This window comes from Tupaia chinensis, unplaced genomic scaffold, assembly GCF_000334495.1.
Source record: "Tupaia chinensis unplaced genomic scaffold, TupChi_1.0 Scaffold148296_1, whole genome shotgun sequence".
Classification (NCBI taxonomy): Eukaryota; Metazoa; Chordata; class Mammalia; order Scandentia; family Tupaiidae; genus Tupaia; species Tupaia belangeri.
The window spans coordinates 250,096-266,264 of record NW_006208147.1 but is presented as its reverse complement, the minus strand read 5'-3'; the positions used below and the strand labels follow the sequence as shown (position 1 = coordinate 266,264).

The window sequence follows — 16,169 nt, the reverse complement described above, 5'->3', positions numbered from 1 at the left end:
CAATCTTAGGAACAAGTTATTACGTAAAAGAGCACTGCAGAACAAACTTGTCTTAAGCTATATACAAGTGAATGATATATACATTCACTTGGGCTGGTCCTGTAGTAGTGGAAACTGGATCCCACAAAGTCAACCAAGGTTCAAGTCCCACCTCTGCAGCTTGAAAACATGCCGAGTACCTGTGGGCCCATGATCCTTACAGGATGGAAAACTGGAGGAAAAAGAACTGCAATGTGACCAGGCCCCATCGGAGGTGTTCTTCTCTCTCACTCGGTCATACACGTGCACACACCCTCTAGTATTAAAGAAAATTGTAATACATATATATCTTTACAGTAACTCGACAGAAATATATCAAGATTCACTGCTGGGACAAGACTTGGGGAGAACATGGAGACAGGAAAGTGGTGTACTTCCTCTTGAAGATCTGAGATTTCACCACTAAGTATGGTTCCTCTTCTTGTTTCTCAACTCTCACTGAGGAGCAAGAAGGGGACAGTTCAGATTGCTTCACAGATTACAAAAGTCTACTCTTGGAAACTGGAAATGAATAGTGAAAAGTTACTTTCTTGTCTTATTTATTGTCATTTATTTATTTATTTGGGCCAGCTCGTAGCATGGTGAATCCCTCATGGCCAAGCATGTGGTTCGAATCCCAGACCCCAAAACATGCTAGGTGCATGTGTGTGTATACCCAAAATCCTAAAAGGAGAAACGGAGAAGAGATTACAGCATGACCATTCCCCATAGGGAGTGCCTCCTTACTTTTCCTCTCTCCCTCTCTGTTGCTCTCCAGCAGGCATGCACACTCCCTGGAAGAATTTTTTAAAAAGCTATTGAGGGAACCAGCAGTTAGCGTAATGGCTATGTCGCTGGACTCCCACGTAGTCGACCGCGGTTCGTGTCCCGGACCCGGTGGCTTAAAACTCACGCCGGGCGCGTGGTGTGCGTGCGTGCCCAAGATCCCGAGAGGAGAATGGAGGAGAAGGGATTGTGGCATGACCATCCCCCCTGGGGGGTGATTTCTCGCTTTCTGTCTCTATGTCTCTCTCTGTCTGTCTGGCGAGCGCACGCGCCCTACAGTGAAAATCTCTCTCAAAAAAAAAAAAGCTATTGAAAGGGGGGCCAATAGACAGTGTATGATTACATTGCTGGACTCCCACATAGTTGACCATGGTTCAAATCCCAGACCCAGACTTAAAACTCACACCGAGCACGTGTGCATGCATGCCCAAAATCACAAGAGGAAAATGAAGGAGAAGGGACTGTGTGTGGCCATCCCCCCAGGGATTAATTTCTCACTTTCTGTCTCTCTGTCTTTCTCTGTCTCTTCAGTGAGCAGACGTGCCCTGTGGCAAAAAATCTCTAAGAAAAAAAAAGCTATTGAAGCTGTTTTGCTTTGTTTTATTTGTTGGTTTTGCCAGAGAGTGTGCATCATAGAGGGAAAGGGATAAAGCACCCCCTCAAATGAGACATGGTCATGCTTCAATCTCTTCTCCATTTCTCCATTCTATTGGGACTTTAGGCACATGTGCACACACACGAGTGTGATTTGTAAGCTCAGTTGGCCATGTGGAATTGGGATCATTAAGCGACAGGGCTAGCCCTTTTTTACTGTGCATTAAATCACCATAGTGACTAACTTGTAGTAGCAAATAATAATAATAATGCTTTTCTAGAAGATGATTTTACTGTAACATAAATTAAATGTTCCTAGTGATAAGTTAAAAAGGAAATAGTGGGACCAGCAGTTAGCGTAATAGCTATGTCACTAGATTCCCATGTAGTTGACCACATTTTGAGTTGCAAACCTGGTGGCTTAAATTCACGCTGGGCGTGTTTGCATGCGTGCCCAACATCCTGAGAGGAGAATGGAGGAGAAAGGATTGCGGCGAGGCCGTCCCCCCTGGGAGGTGATTTCTTGCTTTCTGTCTCTGTCTCACTCTGTCTTTCTGGTGAGTGCACGCGCCCTATAGCAAAAAGCCTCTCAAAAAAAATAAAAATAAAAAGGAAATAGTATTATTACTATTTTTTTTTCTAGATTAAGAGTCCTTAGAGGGACAGTTTGGGACAAAGGTTACAGTCTTGACTTTTATAAGATGGAGTAATCATAAAAGTAAACATTCTTTCACATACAGAAACATAAGAAACTCAATCATCATAGTTATCATAATTCATAACTCTGGTTAAAGTCAAATAAAATGCCATGGCTAGGTACTTTGACAAGAAGGCCTTTTAAGAAGTTCTATTTTCAAGGCTCTTTTGAACAAAGTTCAAGAAATTTTCTTTGGCCCCTGTTTCCTTATTTGTTTTCTCGATGAAGTATTTTATCGATCTTACAGGGCTGGGGTATGTTTGTTCTGGGCAGAGTTACAGGAGAATTGCCCGAGATAGTGAGGCTTTGTAGCCACCATGAGGAAGGGCCTGGTGTCCTATCCTCTGTCTTTTCTTGTGTATAGGCACACACTGTCTCAGATTCTATATATCATTCCTGCCTTCCTTTCACTTTCTCCTTCCAAAGCTCCATTAATCCAGGTTCAATTGTTACCATTCCATTAGTTAACTAATATGAATATAGCATGTTTGTTCTGCAAAATCTGTGCTTCCTTAATTTCTCTTTTAAATTATTGTAACACTATGAGCAATCACCCTTAGAAATTGTGGTAACTACTAATACTTTGTTTATTTTATTTTGTTTTTTGCTATAGGGTATGTGTGCTCGCCAAAGACAGAGACACAGAGGGAGAGAGGGAGAGAGGGAAAATGAAAAATCATCCACCTAAGGGGATGATCATGCTGCAATCCCTTTCGCTCTATTTTTTTCTCAGGATTATGGGCATGCATGCACATGCATCAGATGTGTTTTTCAAGCCACCAGGTCTGGGACTCAAATCCTGCAGCCAGCCATGGGGGTTCCAGCTGCCTTAACCACCACGGCACCAGCTGACTCCACTAGTAGTCATTGACTATTCTTTTTCTCCCCATGATTCTCACCACCACCTTCATTTGCATTTAGTCTGGGAACCTAATTTGGCACCAGCAACCTAAACAAGGTAGGAACAAGAAGAAACAGGGAAGGCCTACTGCAACTGACCTGGGTCCAGGACAAGTTCATAAAAGAGAAGTCAGAACCAGCAGGTGGTGTGGAGGTTAAGGCAGCTGGATATCACATGTCCAGGCCCATGGTTTAAGTCCTGGACTGGGCAACTTGAAAATCGCACTAGAATCAAATTAATGTGATTTTTCTGCTTAATACGCTTTAATTCCTTCTTGGCTCCCAGGAAAAAGTCTAAATATTTTTTTTAAAATTTAAACAATTATTTATTTCATTTTACTTACTATAATTTTAAAATTTGCAATAGGCTATGTCGCTGGACTCCCATGTAGTCGACTACGGTTTGAGTCCTGGACCTGATGGCTTAAAACTCACGCCGGGCGTGTGTGCGTGCGTGTCCAAGATCCTGAGAGGAGAATGGAGGAGAAGGGATTGCGGCGTGACCATCCCCCCTGGGGGGTGATCTCTTGCTTTCTGTCTCTCTGTCTCTCTCTCTCTGTCTGGCGAGTGCATGTGCCCTATAGCAAAAACCTCTCAAAAAAAAAAAAAAAGATGACATTTTGTTTTGGTTTTCAGTCACTTCATGAGGCATCCACTTATCAAGCTTTTTCATCTTCCAATTTGCTTCAGATGCCGAATGGCTGTAGAATGGTCAACACTGAATTCTTCAGCATCTTCTCATGTTCTTGAAAGAGGCCCAGCTTTGATGAGTGCTTTCAATTTGTCCTTGGTGCGTGCCCAAGATCCCGAGAGGAGAATGGAGGAGAAGGGATTGTGGCATGACCATCCCCCCTGGGGGGTGATTTCTCGCTTTCTGTCTCTATGTCTCTCTCTGTCTGTCTGGCGAGCGCACGCGCCCTACAGTGAAAATCTCTCTCAAAAAAAAAAAAGCTATTGAAAGGGGGGCCAATAGACAGTGTATGATTACATTGCTGGACTCCCACATAGTTGACCATGGTTCAAATCCCAGACCCAGACTTAAAACTCACACCGAGCACGTGTGCATGCATGCCCAAAATCACAAGAGGAAAATGAAGGAGAAGGGACTGTGTGTGGCCATCCCCCCAGGGATTAATTTCTCACTTTCTGTCTCTCTGTCTTTCTCTGTCTCTTCAGTGAGCAGACGTGCCCTGTGGCAAAAAATCTCTAAGAAAAAAAAAGCTATTGAAGCTGTTTTGCTTTGTTTTATTTGTTGGTTTTGCCAGAGAGTGTGCATCATAGAGGGAAAGGGATAAAGCACCCCCTCAAATGAGACATGGTCATGCTTCAATCTCTTCTCCATTTCTCCATTCTATTGGGACTTTAGGCACATGTGCACACACACGAGTGTGATTTGTAAGCTCAGTTGGCCATGTGGAATTGGGATCATTAAGCGACAGGGCTAGCCCTTTTTTACTGTGCATTAAATCACCATAGTGACTAACTTGTAGTAGCAAATAATAATAATAATGCTTTTCTAGAAGATGATTTTACTGTAACATAAATTAAATGTTCCTAGTGATAAGTTAAAAAGGAAATAGTGGGACCAGCAGTTAGCGTAATAGCTATGTCACTAGATTCCCATGTAGTTGACCACATTTTGAGTTGCAAACCTGGTGGCTTAAATTCACGCTGGGCGTGTTTGCATGCGTGCCCAACATCCTGAGAGGAGAATGGAGGAGAAAGGATTGCGGCGAGGCCATCCCCCCTGGTAGGTGATTTCTTGCTTTCTGTCTCTGTCTCACTCTGTCTTTCTGGTGAGTGCACGCGCCCTATAGCAAAAAGCCTCTCAAAAAAAATAAAAATAAAAAGGAAATAGTATTATTACTATTTTTTTTTCTAGATTAAGAGTCCTTAGAGGGACAGTTTGGGACAAAGGTTACAGTCTTGACTTTTATAAGATGGAGTAATCATAAAAGTAAACATTCTTTCACATACAGAAACATAAGAAACTCAATCATCATAGTTATCATAATTCATAACTCTGGTTAAAGTCAAATAAAATGCCATGGCTAGGTACTTTGACAAGAAGGCCTTTTAAGAAGTTCTATTTTCAAGGCTCTTTTGAACAAAGTTCAAGAAATTTTCTTTGGCCCCTGTTTCCTTATTTGTTTTCTCGATGAAGTATTTTATCGATCTTACAGGGCTGGGGTATGTTTGTTCTGGGCAGAGTTACAGGAGAATTGCCCGAGATAGTGAGGCTTTGTAGCCACCATGAGGAAGGGCCTGGTGTCCTATCCTCTGTCTTTTCTTGTGTATAGGCACACACTGTCTCAGATTCTATATATCATTCCTGCCTTCCTTTCACTTTCTCCTTCCAAAGCTCCATTAATCCAGGTTCAATTGTTACCATTCCATTAGTTAACTAATATGAATATAGCATGTTTGTTCTGCAAAATCTGTGCTTCCTTAATTTCTCTTTTAAATTATTGTAACACTATGAGCAATCACCCTTAGAAATTGTGGTAACTACTAATACTTTGTTTATTTTATTTTGTTTTTTGCTATAGGGTATGTGTGCTCGCCAAAGACAGAGACACAGAGGGAGAGAGGGAGAGAGGGAAAATGAAAAATCATCCACCTAAGGGGATGATCATGCTGCAATCCCTTTCGCTCTATTTTTTTCTCAGGATTATGGGCATGCATGCACATGCATCAGATGTGTTTTTCAAGCCACCAGGTCTGGGACTCAAATCCTGCAGCCAGCCATGGGGGTTCCAGCTGCCTTAACCACCACGGCACCAGCTGACTCCACTAGTAGTCATTGACTATTCTTTTTCTCCCCATGATTCTCACCACCACCTTCATTTGCATTTAGTCTGGGAACCTAATTTGGCACCAGCAACCTAAACAAGGTAGGAACAAGAAGAAACAGGGAAGGCCTACTGCAACTGACCTGGGTCCAGGACAAGTTCATAAAAGAGAAGTCAGAACCAGCAGGTGGTGTGGAGGTTAAGGCAGCTGGATATCACATGTCCAGGCCCATGGTTTAAGTCCTGGACTGGGCAACTTGAAAATCGCACTAGAATCAAATTAATGTGATTTTTCTGCTTAATACGCTTTAATTCCTTCTTGGCTCCCAGGAAAAAGTCTAAATATTTTTTTTAAAATTTAAACAATTATTTATTTCATTTTACTTACTATAATTTTAAAATTTGCAATAGGCTATGTCGCTGGACTCCCATGTAGTCGACTACGGTTTGAGTCCTGGACCTGATGGCTTAAAACTCACGCCGGGCGTGTGTGCGTGCGTGTCCAAGATCCTGAGAGGAGAATGGAGGAGAAGGGATTGCGGCGTGACCATCCCCCCTGGGGGGTGATCTCTTGCTTTCTGTCTCTCTGTCTCTCTCTCTCTGTCTGGCGAGTGCATGTGCCCTATAGCAAAAACCTCTCAAAAAAAAAAAAAAAGATGACATTTTGTTTTGGTTTTCAGTCACTTCATGAGGCATCCACTTATCAAGCTTTTTCATCTTCCAATTTGCTTCAGATGCCGAATGGCTGTAGAATGGTCAACACTGAATTCTTCAGCATCTTCTCATGTTCTTGAAAGAGGCCCAGCTTTGATGAGTGCTTTCAATTTGTCCTTGTCACCTTCTGATGGCCAGCTACTACACGATTCATATTCAAGGCTCTCGTCTCCTTTCTTTTTTATTTTATTTTATTTTTGAGAGGTTTTTCGCTATAGGGTGCGTCCGCTCGCCAGACAGAGAGAGACAGAGAGACAGAAAGCGAGAAATCACCCCCCAGGGGGGATGGCCAAGCCGCAATCCCTTCTCCATTCTCCTCTTGGGATCTTGGGCACACACGCACATGCGCCTGGCGTGAGTTTTAAGCCACCGGGTCCAGGACGAGAACCGTGGTCGACTACGTGGGAGTCCAGTGACATAGCCATTACGCTAACTGCTGGTTCCCTCCTTTGCAAAACTTCTTGAACCACCATTGCTTTGTATGTTCATTAGCTGTTTCTGGGCCAAATGCATTGTTGATGTTGTGAGTTGTCTCTGCTGCCTACAACCCATTCTGAACTCGAATAATAAAATCTCTCGAATTTGCTTGTTGTGTAATATCATTTCATAGTCTAAAATACATAGAAAATAAACAGCCAATAATGATATTAGCAAAAGTAAACAGAAAAATGTGCATTAAAATGATGTATTAATATAACCACATTTATTTAAGAATGTAGCCAATATCAAATGGCAAATTTCAACAATACAAAGCTGCAATTCTCTTTTCACCAACCTAATATTTCTTTTTTTTTTTTTGGAGAGGTTTTTGCTATAGGGCATGTGCACTCGCCAAAGACAGAGAGAGACAGAGACAGAGACATCCCCTGGGGGGATGACCACGTCGCAATCCCTTCTCCTCCATTTTCCTCTTGGGATCTTGGGCACGCACGCACACGCGCCCGGCATGAGTTTAAGCCGCCAGATCCGGGACTTGAACCGCGGTCGACTATGTGGGAGTCCAGCGACATAGTCGTTACGCTAACTGCTGGTCCCATCCTAATATTTCTTTAAAACTGGCACAATCATCCTATGGTATACCTATGAGATAGGCATTTTTATCATTATTATTACTACTACCTTCATATTATAGATGAGGAACATAGGCTGATCAGTGTTCAGTAATTGGTCCAAGTTCTTTTTTTTTTTAAACTTACTAAGGGGCATATGCACTCATCAGAGAGAGACAGAGAGAAAAAAATTAAGAAAGCATCTCCACATGATGGTGTGGTCCCACCATAATCCCTTTTCTTCCATTTCTCCTTCCTGTCTATATTTTGGGTATGCCCACGTATGTGCCCAGTGGTCAGGTCTGACACTTGAACCATGCACTAAGCTATATAGAATCCAGCCATCCTAACCATCATGTCCCAAGTTTTTAGTTAGTAAGCAGTAGACCCAGACTTTATTTCTTTTTTTCTTTTTCTTTTTTCTTTTTTTTTTTTTTTGAGAGGTTTTTGCTATAGGGCATGTGTGCTCACCAGAAAGACAGAGACAGAGAGACAGAAAGTGAGAAATCATCCTCCCCCCCCGGGGGGATGGCCACGCCGCAATCCCTTCTCCTCTATTCTCCTTTCGGGATCTTGGACACGCGCACACACACACACGCGCCCGGAGTGAGTTAAAGCCACCGGATTCAGGACTTGAGGCATGGCTGACTACATGGAAGTCCAGCGACATAGCCATTATGCCAACTGCTGGTCCTGATCCAGGACTTTAATCCGTGACTACTTTATGGAACTCCTTTTTTCTCTTCCTTCCATGAACGAGAAAGAGAGTGAGAGCATCTCCAACAGGGCTTATGCCAAGAACCGCCTGCAGCCTCAGCCAGCCCCAAAGTATAGGCACACACCTGCCTGGCTTGTTCTGGGAGTTCTCTGAGGCCAGCCCAGAACCTTCCCCCATGGGGCAGCTCAGCAGACTGTTGCACGACCACTGCCTGACTGTGTAGCCCTCTTCCTTTTTGTACTTAAGGAGACAATGCCTTGGTATTAATCTGCAAACCTGAAAGGTGCAGCCTTTGGCATGCACCAAAGTGGGCTTCCGGAACTCTTAACACTGTTGTGTTGCCTCTCATGCTGTGACAGTAGACAATCCCAAGGAGCCAGATGGAAATCTGGAGTCAGAAAGATGAAGAAAGGAGAATTTCAAGAATGAGGGAATGCTCAATAATATAAAATACCTAATTTTATTTATTTATTTATTTATTTATTTATTTTTATTATTATTTTTTTTTGCTATAGGGCGCATGCGCTCACCAAACAGACAGAGATAGACAGAGAGACAGAAAGTGAGAAATCACCCCCCGGGGGGATGGCCACGCCGCAATCCCCTCTCCTCTGTTCTTCTTTCAGGATCTTGGGCATGCACACACACACACACCTGCCCGGCATGAGTTTTAAGCTACCGGGTCTGGGACTTGAACCGCGGTCGACTACATGGGAGTCCAGTGATATAGCCATTACGCTAACTGCTGGTCCCAATTAATTAATTTTAAAAATACAATTAAGGGCCGGTCCCATGGCCTAGTGGTTAAAGGAGCCAGATTCCACATGGCTAACTGTGTGCACACACATCTTGCACTCCTGCAGCTTGAAAAACACAGGATGCATGTGTGTGCATACCCCAAATCCTGACAGCATGCAGCAACTGAGGAGAAGGGATTGTGGCATAACTGTAGCTCATTGGGTGTGTTCTCTCTCTCTCACTCTGGCAAGCACATATGCTCTCTGGCAATTTTTAATTAAAGAAAATACTAAAATACAATTTAAAATGAAGATTTGTGTGACAGGAAGTAGTACTACCAACCTGATTTTGGCAGGTCTACCAGACCTTCTTGGATCCAGATGAATCTATCAATAGAAAACTCAAGAAGATAAATAGACTTTGGCCATGTCCCAACTTCAAGGGTAATCTACAGAAGGATTAGAGTGCCCCAGGAAATTTATAATTTTAGCTACTACAGAACCAATTTTAGATACACAGGAAGTGAAAACAAGGCCGGTTATAGTAATAACCCATATGGGAGGGTGCTTTCTCCCTCTCCCTCTGTCTCTCTAGTGAGTACACACATCCTCTGGCAGGAAAGAAGGAAAGGAAGAAAGAGAAAGAAAGAAAGAGAGAGAGAAAGGAAGGAAGGAAGGAAGGAAGGAAGGAAGGAAGGAAGGAAGGAAGGAAGGAAAAAGAAAAAAAGGGGAAAAAAGAGAGAAATGAAAATGTAGTGGGTCTTTATAACAATTCTTTATTTTATTATTATTATTACCTTTTCAATTTGCTATAGGGCACATGGACTTGCTTGGGGGTAGAGAGAGTGAGTGAGAATCCCCTGGGGGGATGGCATCCTGCACTTTATTCTTCTCTCAGAATTTTTTTGAGGGAACCAGCAGTTAGCGTAATGGCTATGTCGCTGGACTCCCACGTAGTCGACCGCGGTTCGTGTTCCGGACCTGGTGGCTTAAAACTCATGCCGGGCGCGTGTGCGTGCGTGCCCGAGATCCCGAGAGGAGAATGGAGGAGAAGGGATTGCTGCGTGACCATCCCCCCCGGGGGGTGATTTCTCGCTTTCTGTCTCTATGTCTCTCTCTGTCTGTCTGGCGAGCGCACACGCCCTATAGTGAAAATCTCTCCAAAAAAAAAAAAGAAAGAATTTTTTTGAGAGAGATTTTTGGAATTTTTGAGAGAGAGATTTAGGGTGCGTGCAAGACGGTGACAAATCATCCCCCAGGGGGGATGTCCATACTGCAATCCTTTCTCCTCCATTTTCCTCTCAGGATTTTGGGCACACATGCACCTGTGCCCAGCATAAGTTTCAAGTGGCCAGGTCTGAGACTTGAACCACTGTCACCACATGGGAGTACAGTGCCTCAACCACCATGCCACTTGCTGGCCCCCTTCTCTCAGGATTTTGTAACAACAGTTATTTCGTCATCAGACAGGATTGGAGCCTGCACAAGCTGATTGTTTTTGCCTCTAAAACACAAAAAACCCACAGAGAAAGTTTCTGACATGACTGCGTCACTGTCCTGGAATGCTTGTGGGCTGAACAGCAACCGGGAAAGACATGCTGAAGGGCTGAAGATTTGGGTGACAATTAGGAAGTAGTACTGACCAACTTAGGTTCTAAAATGTAGTATGCTGTCAGATGATATTTTATTATTTTTTTCATTGTTTTTGAAGAGAGATTTTTTTTTGCTATAAGGCATGTATGCTTGTGTGAGAGACAGAGAGACAGAGACAGAAAGCAAGAAATCACCCTCTGAGGGGATGGCTGTGTCACAATCACTTCTCCTCTGTTCTCCTCTCAGGACCTTGGAGAGGAGAACAGATGAAGCTGGTGTGAGTGGTAAGCGGCTGGATCCGGAACTGGAACCACAGTCAACCATGCGGGAGTCCAGCAATGTAATCATTATGCCACCTGCTGGTCCCCAGATGACATCTTAAAGGAGAGCAGCAGATAGTTTCAGTGACATGCTGATGTCGTGTACTGCCTTCCTCTCCAAACACAAGCGTCGCTCACTCCCGGCCTCAGTTTCCTCATCCGTAGAGATAGTACCTCATCAGATGGTGGTGAGGATAAAGTATGTGCAAACAATCGGAACATGCGAAGTGCCATTTGTATATTAGGTAATTGCACTAAGGTAACTCCCTCAGTGATCTGAGACTGTAAATTCTCTCTGGTATTAAGTTTAGTAACACTTGAGCTGTTATCTCCCAGACTGTGAGGCAGAGCTGTCAATGCAGGTAATAGACTTCAATGAAAGAACTGGAGGGACCTACTTATCTCTAATAAAGTGGGAAAAGAACATAATTGTGATTTTGTAATAACTCTTTTTTTCTTTTCTAATTTGTTCTGGGCCCATGAACCTACAAGAGAGAGACAGAGAGAGAGAGAGAGAGAGAGAGAGAGAGAGAAATACAGTGAGGAAGCACCCCCACTCACATCCACCCACCTGGGGGTCATGGCCATGCCACAGTCCCTCCTCCTCCGTTCTCCTCTTGGGAGTTTGGCCATTCACACACGCACATGCTGTTTGTTTCTCAAGCCACTGGGTCTGGGACTCAAACCACGTGGTCAGCCAGGTGGGATCCAGCTGTCTTCACCATTGTGCCACCCGTTGGTACATTTTTGTTTTTGCTTTTGGTTATAGTAGGAGTAAAGTCTGTTCATTACAATTCTGTAAAATAGAAAAGGTCCAGGAAAGACGATAATCTCACACTTTCATATATAGTATGCTGGCTGTTTATTTTTTGTTCGCACTCATACATACATACATGCATCTTTAAAAACAAAATAATCAGGGCCAGGCTACGGCATAGGCATATGTGGCCGGACCCACATGAGACAGGTTCTGGTTTTTCTACGTGGGACCTCCCTAAGCATGTCAGGCAAGTGTGCAAGCCTGTGATCTGAGCTGAGACCAGGCGTGGATTGTGGCAGGGGTACCATATTAGGGGTGCCTATTTCTCTGTCTTTCTTGTTCATGAAAAAAAAACAAAACAAAACAATAAACTTTTTTTTAAAAAGACAAGATTGTACATTATTTTTTGCTGTTTATTGCTCAGCCTACCTTTTATTTCTTCGAAATTCCTACTCTTAGGCTGATCCTAAAATTAAGTAAAAGGGAACCAGCAGTTAGCGTAATGGCTATGTCTCTGGACTCCCACAGTCGACCGTGGTTTGCGTCCCGGACCCGGTGACTTGGAACTCACGCTGGGCACGTGTGCATGCGTGCCCAGGATCCCGAGAAGAGAATGGAGGAGAAGGGATTGCGGCGTGACCATCCCCCCTGGGGGGTGATTTCTCGCTTTCTGTCTCTCTGTCTGTCTGGCGAGTGCACGTGCCCTATAGCGAAAACCTCTCCAAAAAAAAAAAATTAAGTAAAAGAAGCACTTCTGTACATTGTGTGACATGATCTCAACGTTTTCCAACTATCTTTCCAATCAGTCCGCTAATGACAGTTGTGATGCTCACTCATGGCCTAGCTTGCTTTTTTCCATTAGAATCGTCTAACAATTTAGCTAGTCACAGAGAAGGTGGAAAGTACCTATTCATGCCAGGATGAGCCCAGTCATGGGGCACAGGGATAGGGTGCTGCTGCATGATGCTGGAGCCATATGGGGAGGCCTGGGGTTTGAATCCTGGGTTTATCTTAACATGCTGGGTGCACCTGTGACCCTGGCTGATGGGAGACTGGAGGAAAGATTGCAGCATGGGAAGACCCTGCTTCTCTCAGAGTCCTTGTCTCTCTTTTATGAAAGAAACAAACACAAGGCAGGGGGATAGAAAGAGAAAAGACCTCCTCCCAGTGCAGCATGGTTATGCTGCAATCCTTTTATCCGCCATTCCTCTTCCTGTCAGGATTTTGGGCACATGTGCACAGGTACCTGGTGTGTTTCTCAAGCTGCCAAGGTCAGGACTTGAACTGCAGTTGGCATGTAAGATCCATTTCCCTTAACCACTATGCTACAGTGCCAATCTCTCTCTCTCTCTGTCTCTCTTTCTCTCTAAAGCAGGATGGATGAGTTAGGGGATGTGGAAGGTGGGAACAGAATGCCTCTTGGTAGTCTGAGAGTAGCAAGAAATTAACTAGAAGGATAATAACAGTCATGACAGCTGTCTTATTACCAAGATCTATGACATGGTAAGAACTACACTAGTGGGCCAGCAAGTGGCGTGATGGTTGAGGTGCTGCATTCCCACATGGCCAACCATGGTTCAAATCCAGAACCTGGTAGCTTGCTTTCTCACTCTCCCTTTCTGTCTCTCTATGGTCAAAATTGAAAAATAATGATAATAAATAAAATTTAAAATAATTTTTTAAGTACTACACTAGCTATTTATGAACATTATTTCTGATCCTTACAATAATTTTCTAGTGTGTGCATAATTATCCCCTGAAAACTGTTTTTGGCTTTGGGGATATTTGTCATTCATGAGGTACTGCCAGTCTACTGTGTTGGTTACTAGGAAGACCTGCAGTACAGAGGGATGTTAACGTGATAAAAGATGGCTTGACAAGGTCGGCTAATTCCAGCCCAGCTTCTGCTCCCTCATGTTGAGTTAGGAGTTAGACCCACTTACAGGTAGATAAGGTAAGGGCCCCAGAGAGAATCACTATGTTTTTCTTTTTAATGAAGTCTCTGTTTTTTCTCTATGGTCTGATGAATGTACAATATATGCCCCTTTTACATGTCTCTAAGAAATTTATGACTCCTTACTAATAATGCAGGAGATAGGGATATTGAGCACACAGACAGGTAAAGACCCAAGATGGAGTCACAGTGGCTAAGTATTCAAAGCCAAAAGGTGATCACACTGGGATTCAAAGCAGCCGTAGCTAAGGGGAACAGTTTGTATTTAATAACCTTATTTTAAAAGGAAGTATATAGGACACGATGGTTTGCTGATCCCACAAAGAAAAGGGTAATAAATCACTTAGACTACCGTGTAACCATTTTCTAAAGCCCACTGCCCAACCAGAAAGCCAGCCCATTGCTTGGACTGCTAGATAAAACCCCTGTCTCTAGCCCCTCTTCAGCGACCCACTTGGGCCCCCTTCCATTACATTCAAAGCTCTTTCTCCTTCCCTAATAAACTCTACTTTCCTCTCTTCTGTGTCTTCGTCTCTAATTCTTCAGGCCTGTAGGACAAGAACCCACACAGGTGTGGGACCAGCAGTTAGCATAATGGCTATGTCGCTGGACTTCCACGTAGTCGACCGCGGTTCATGTCCTGGACCCGGTGGCTTAAACTCACGCTAGGCGCGTGTGCGTGTGTGCCTGAGACCCCGAGAGGAGAATGGAGGAGAAGGGATTGTGGCGTGGCCATGCCCCCTGGGGGGTGATTTCTTGCTTTCTGTCTCTCTGTCTCTCTCTGTCTGTCTGGTGAGCGCGCACGCACCCGATAGAAAAAACCCCCCCAAAAAAAAAAAAAAAAAAAAAAGAAAGAAAGAAAAGAAAGAACCCACACAGGTGTTGAGTCTGATCACCCAGCAGGCGCTGAAGGCCCTCACTTGATGTACAGCACAAAGGTCAAGGGCAGCACTCCTCTGTAGAACCACCTCAGCTCTGTCTACAACCTGGATGATGCAGAGCCTGTGCTTGGTTTGTCCATCTGTAAAATGGAAATAATCACAGTAACTACCGTAGCGTATTAGTTTCCCATGCAGCTGAAACAACCTACCATGCATGTGTTGACTTAAAACCAAAATTTACTCTAACAGTTCTGAAGGCCAGAAACCCAAAATAAGTTTCTTTGGTCCAAATCAAAGTGTATTTATTTATCTTTTGTTAAAGCATTATTTTAATTACTCATTCATTTATTTTAATTTGCCCAGAGAGAGACACAGAAAGAGAGAGGGAAAGTGAGAAGGCAAATCACCAGATCCGGGATTCCAACTGTGGTCAGCCAAGTGGGAGCGTCAGTGCCTTAACCACCATGCCACCTGCTGGTCCCCTCAAAGTGTATGATAGGGCTGCTCCAAAGGCTAGGGGAGAATCTGTTCTTGACTCTTCCAGTTTCTAGTTGCTGCCACATTCATTTCTTTCTCTGTGGTTACAATCGCTTCCTTTGGCTTCCACTTTTTTTTTTGCCAGATGGCCTGTGATGTACTCACCAAGAGAAAAGGAGAAAGCATCTTTCTATGTCTCAGTCATGCTCCCATCCTTTTTCCAATTTCTCCATTCTGTCAGGATTTTCGACATGTGCACACTCATGTTTTTCAAGCTACCCAGGCTGACATTTGAGCCAAATAGTTGGCTATGTGGGTTCTGGTGTCCCCCTCCCACTATGCCCTCTCCCTTTTTTTCTATAACGGAGTCTCCCTAGCTTACTTGCTCAGCCTGGGTAGTGGCTGGGGTTACAGGTGCTGCCATGTTGAGGCTTCAGGCTGCCAAACATTCACCAGTGGGAGCTGCAGTGGCGGGCCTCTGCCTTCCCTGTATAAGGATACACGTGATTGCATCTGGGAGTCATTCAGATAATCCAATAGTACAGACCACTGCGTAAATAGCCTATTCCCTCTTTTGAAAGGAGGGAATAGGCTGTTTGCACCTTTTTCTAACAACGCCTCCTTTAGGGTGTAGCTGTAAGGTTAAAACAGAAGTCCATCATTTATAAGCGTACAAGAGAGATTAAAGAATTAAGTAAAACATGAGATCTGTTAACAGACACCCTAATTCCGATTTGCACACCCTTCTCTCCAGGTAGTCTTAGGTCCCGAGTACGCAGTATCCCCCCGGGGTTGGGTCGGGGTGGGGATGTTCGATTCCTCGCCCCGCCCACCTAGTTTGGCCTTCTCTGGTCTTAGCGACATCTGGGCCTCTGAGGTCTGTCTATTTGACTGCCTGTCAAATCCTAGCTAGTTCTAGCCAATTATGTCTATTTTCCAATATTTTCAGTTGTTTTTACTATATACCTATATGTAACAATCTGTATAATGGCAATTTAATTGTCTTATGCCAAAAACCAAGAGTTAAAAAAAAAAAATCTGTTCGAAGCAGTCTGGCAATACTGAAGACAGACCACACGAAAGGCTCCGGGTCCTACGCATCTCGGTCGCGGAGCGGAGCCGGCCGCCGCGCAGGCGCGGTGGGCCCGATTCACCATGCCGACTGTCAGCGGGAAGCGC

The 16,169-nt window shown here is 44.0% G+C and overlaps 1 long non-coding RNA gene across 2 annotated transcripts; it reads right to left on the bottom strand.

Moving 5' to 3' along the window:
• Window positions 1-11,610: 11,610 nt before the first annotated feature.
• LOC102491625 (uncharacterized) lies at window positions 11,611-15,831 on the bottom strand. 2 transcript variants are annotated; one of them, XR_003548195.1, is made up of 3 exons: window positions 15,733-15,831; window positions 15,156-15,477; window positions 11,611-11,714 (listed from the first exon to the last, which is right to left on the bottom strand). It is a non-coding gene; the product is annotated as an uncharacterized LOC102491625 (long non-coding RNA). The 2 variants fall into 2 exon arrangements; XR_337635.2 differs by lacking the exon at window positions 11,611-11,714 and adding an exon at window positions 14,986-15,150 and having other exon boundaries at window positions 15,373-15,477.
• Window positions 15,832-16,169: the final 338 nt, after the last annotated feature.